Source organism: Oncorhynchus clarkii, chromosome 16 (genome assembly GCF_045791955.1).
Source record: "Oncorhynchus clarkii lewisi isolate Uvic-CL-2024 chromosome 16, UVic_Ocla_1.0, whole genome shotgun sequence".
NCBI classification, from domain to species: domain Eukaryota; kingdom Metazoa; phylum Chordata; class Actinopteri; order Salmoniformes; family Salmonidae; genus Oncorhynchus; species Oncorhynchus clarkii.
In genome coordinates this window covers 30,638,461-30,643,345 of record NC_092162.1, presented here as the reverse complement: position 1 = coordinate 30,643,345, position 4,885 = coordinate 30,638,461, and the positions used below count along the sequence as shown (strand labels likewise).

At 52.2% G+C, this 4,885-nt stretch overlaps 1 non-coding gene across 1 annotated transcript; it reads right to left on the bottom strand.

Moving 5' to 3' along the window:
- Positions 1-4,417: 4,417 nt before the first annotated feature.
- On the bottom strand, positions 4,418-4,534 carry LOC139369027 (U5 spliceosomal RNA). Its single transcript, XR_011627030.1, has one exon. It is a non-coding gene; the product is annotated as a U5 spliceosomal RNA (small nuclear RNA).
- Between the last annotated feature and the right edge of the window lie 351 nt (positions 4,535-4,885).

The window sequence follows — 4,885 nt, the reverse complement described above, 5'->3', positions numbered from 1 at the left end:
CAATTCAGCTCCTTGAGCCTGTTGTCCAGGCCCCGCGCCTGCACTCCCTCTCAGACCACTGCCGGGACGCCCACTACAGGCGCCGGACTCCCTGCCTGTCTGACCTCCTCATACAGGTGCCTGTGATCTAAACCTACTCGGGCAACTTCAACCTCGGGTTGAGCACGCAGCCACTTGGCCGCATGGCCAAAGTGCCACGGCAGCTGTTCCGCCCGAGGACCCGTGTTAGACCACACCATTACGCTTCTCGCCTGGTATGAGAAGAACACCCGCAGGAGGTAACCGGACGGGTGTATCACCGGATGAGCAAGCTCCGTCAACAGAAAATAAACAAAAAATTGTGTCCAGCTTGAGGGAGTGTTGTGGTACCCCCCTACCTCCCTCCCCGATGGGACAGAGCATGCGTGCCCTGATGACCCACTCGTATCTGCCACCCCACATGAACTGAAACACTAGCCTCACTAGAGGCCTCCACAGACAAGCCGGCAAAGGATAGATGTACGCCAAATACAAAAGAGACGGCATCCACCTTGAGAACCAGGACCTTGCCTATAAATGACAACGACCGAGCCCTCCACATCGCTAGCTTCCTCTGTACCACTGCGATACCCATGTTCCAGTTCAGCGTCGCTGAACCGGAGGTCTCAAAATGGACCCTGAGACTCCTCAGGGCCCGTTACGGTTAAGAACCACTCGCGATGCTTTGGTGAAGTCCCCAATAATGGCATGGGACCTTGTCAGACACGAGTCCTTGCAAAGAAGCAAGAAGTGTCGTCGGCGTACTGCGTCAACTTGACGCGTAGACCACCACTTCCAGGGATTAGCAAGCCCTCCATCCCTGTGTCTGCCCTAATGGCAGCCCCCAGAGGCTCCATGTACAGAACGAAGAGGAGAGCCGAGAGCGGGCACCCCTGCCTGACCCCTGACGAGAGGTCAAAAACGTCTCCCTTGTGACCGTTTACGCTAACCCGGCACCCCGCTCCGACATATAAAGTACGGATCCATCCTATAAACTTCTCCCCAAATCCTAATCTACCTAACACCCTGTAAAGAAAATATCAAATCAAATAATACCTTTAAGACTTCGAGGACCACCGGTCCGAGTATCCCCCAAAACTTGAGGTAAAACTCGGCCGGCAGCCCATCCATCCCAGGCACCTTCACTTTTCCCATCCTCCTGAGGGAGATCTGAGCCTCCATCGCTTCTCTACTGTCCTCCGGCAATCGCTGGGTCAAGTGTTCTAAAAACACACTTCCCTGCTCTACATCTACCTCGGAAATGGTCAGTGGTCATTCTGACCATCTCCTCCGGCTCTCTAGCTACACTACCATCTTCTCCTCTAACTCCATTCATTACCTTCCTACTCTGCCTGGCCCTAACCGACTTAAAGAACATAGCAGAACAAGTCTCATTATGTTCTAGAAAGCCATTATGCGCACGCTCCAGGAAAGCTCGAGCATTCTGCTCCTGCAGCTCCCTGAGCTGCGCCTTCAGGGCTGGGAATCTCTCCCAGTCAATAGACCCGCCGAGGTTGCCTGCCTCGTACTCAAGTTCTATTAACCTTTGGATACGATCCACCTCCCTCCTTTCCTCCCTTTTCTTTCTCTTACAATATCCTATTATAAAGGCCCTAATCCTTACCTTAACTAAATCCCACCACACTAACACCCCCTCGCACATGGACCGGAGGCCATCAAGCTTCCGAAAGAAACCAAAAATGGCGTCAACGAAAGCCTGCTCCTCCAGCACATCCCGATCTAACTTCCAGTACCCCCTACCGAAGAGGCAGACTGGCGACCCCACCTGCAGGAACACCCCGTCGTGGTCCGAAAAGAACACAGGCAACAGGCGCCCAGACAACTGACCCAAAGACCTGGATACAAAAATGTAGTCGAGCCTCTGGAGTTGCGCCATGTAGGACCGGCCATTGTCGGCGTAGTGTGCAGGCCGCCATCAACCAGACCATGGCAAGCCATTAGCCCGGTGATAGCGCCTGCACTACTATCCCCTCCTATCCCTAAATTTATGTTAAAATCACCTCCTATAACCAAGTGCCTATTTGTGACACACAGGGGCGTCATACAGTCCACCATCTCCCTCCTGTCTGCCGCCACCTGTGGCACATACACCACCACTAACCTATACCTACTATCCCTAAATGTGACATCCACCCCTAAAACCCTCCCCTGCATTACAACAAAAGTGCCCTCTACCTTCACCTCCCTATTCCCAAACAAAATCCCTACTCCTGTCGAGTGCACCCCTCCTATACTCCAAAATGACTCTCCCTTATCCCACTCCCTCTTAAATCTAACAACATCCCCTCCATCCCTCAGGTGAAACTCCTGTAAAAAACATCAAAACCAACCCCCTCTAAAAAACTAAACACCACCCTCCTCTTAACAAAATCCCTCAAACCCCTTACATTTAAACTAAACAATTTAATAGAAATATTCATTAATTATTTACAACAAAAAACCTCAATAAATAAACCCAAACCAACAAAAACACAGGAGGCTCACCCGATGCTCCCCTGCTCCATCACATCCGACGGGGACGCCATCTCCTCTCCTGACGTCCCCCCGTCCTCCTCCATTCCTCCAACCCAGGATGCAGGTATGGTGTTAGGCCTTGAAGTGTACAGCATCCTGGGTTCTCCACCAGCACCCTCCATTTCTCCCTCCCTGAAAGCTTCCGGGCCGAGGCTAGGGGACCCCATCTCCTCAAAGAGGCGTTGAGAAACCCCAGCCAGACAGTCCCGAGCCCCTTCCAGGGATTCACTCTCCACCAAATCCTGAGGGGCAGAAGAAACTTTTCCCTCCCCCATCCCTCTCTTTGCTACCCCCTCATCCCCTCCCCTCTTTCCGTCCCCCAGTTCCATCCTCTTCTTCCCTCTCCTCCTCTGAGATGGCGGCAAAGGGGTGACCATGTCCCCCATCCCCGCCAGTCCCTCCCATCTCCCTCATTTGTTCCACCAGATCACTCCCCCACTCCTTCCTTCCATCTTCCCTATCTGCTCCCACCTTCTCTTCTCTCTTTTTTTCCTTCACCGTTCCGTCCTCCGCCTCCTTTCTCTCCACTGTCTCCGCCTCCCTCTTCTTCGCTCCTTCCGCCTCCTTCTTCTCCGCTCCTTCCACCTCCTCTTCTCCTCTCTTCTCACTCACCGCCTCCTTCCTTCCATCCTCTTTCCGTGCAGTCTTTACCCCTGTGCCATCACCGTCGTCCTTTCCCTTTCTTTCTCTTCTCCCCCCATCCCCCGTTCCCCCCGCTGCAGACGCGTACAACCTTTGACGAGTCGGGCAATCACGCCACAGGTGTACTGACGAGCCACACCCGTGGCAAACCTTGGGCTCGTCACATTCCTTGGCCTCGTGCTCTGCCGACCCACAGTACCTGCACTTTCTGGTGCTGCACGAGGCCAGGATATGGCCGTAGGCCATACAACGCCTGCAGAACGGAGGCTGACTGGCATAATACAATGTCCCCCTGTCAGCCCCCAGGGAGAACATCGCTGGAGGATGGAGGTAGCCACCAAAACCCTTCAGGTCCTCCCTGAGAAGCACCTGGAACCCTCTCCTCCCGTTCCAGAATCCCAGGGAGTCCCTGAGGTGCCTCGCTGAGGAGACATTGTCAACATATCTCCCCAGAAAGGCCCTCACCTCCTCATCCTTCACATGTGGATTATACATGGTGACGGTGACCACCCTGAAATTGTTTTTTTGCCAGGCTGGTCACCTCGTAATGGCACAGGGGTCTCTCTTTTCCATCCTCTCTTGCCTTCTTCAATATCTTATCGTGCATCTCCTCCGTGTGCAGCGTCACGTCAAAACCTCCCTTCATTGGATTCGCTTGGAGGTATAGCACGTCCTTCACTTCCAAACTCAGGATCCCCATTAAAATGGTTCTCCCGAAAGTCTCTCTTCCAAACTGTTCCATCTCTTTATTCCTCCAAGCGAATCTCACCGTGTTGACCATCCCAATTCCTGGTACCATCTTGCTGGAAGAGTTGCGTGCCATTTCCACCCTGGACAATGACACGCTTCTCAATAAACAAACAGCTCTCTTTCTAAAAAGAAGCCAATAAGAATAATGAAAATCGGAAAACGCGATTCCCACCAAAAAACAAAAACGTACTCCCTCCTGCCTTCCTTCACCCTCTTGACTCAGCGGGCTTTGGGGCACCTCGGTACCAAGCTTGATCTGAGCCAAAAGGCCGAGAAGCGATAACCCACAAATGGAACCCTGCAACCGCCGGACCCCCGTGGGTTGGCAAAAGCAGGCTCCTCTCTCCCTCCCCACCCACCCACCCACCGTTTCCCTGGCGACAGGCAGGTGTTTTTTGGAAAAAGTCGCTAATGCGTCTTTAAGTCACTATCCTGGCCCATCTCTGTCAATTTCTCTTGAAACAAGATACCGGGCTCTGCAAGAATCTAAGCCCCTCCAAAAATACGTTGAACTCGTCAGTGTTCCTCTCCACAGAAGTCTTTAGTAAAAGGCGAAAGGCTTGTGCGTAATGAAGAGAAACCAGAGTCGTATGGAAGTCAAGAGGTCGGGGCCCGAGACACACTCTGTGCACTCTAGGCCGGGTTCCCGCGGGTGCTCCCGGAACCCACTCTTCCAAGTTTTTGAGGGCTGTGGATAAAAAGAAGGTCACACATAATGTCAGAACTGGACCCGCAGCTAGAACGTACCTACATGGTTTATGTTTTTATTATGGTTTAACCTCTGATCTCTAGGGGCGCTATTTCATTTTTGGATAAAAAACGTTCCCGTTTTAAGCGCGATATTTTGTCACGAAAAGATGCTTGACTATGCATATTCTTGACAGTTTTTGAAAGAAAACACTCTGAAGTTTCAGAATCTGCAAAGATATTGTCTGTAAGT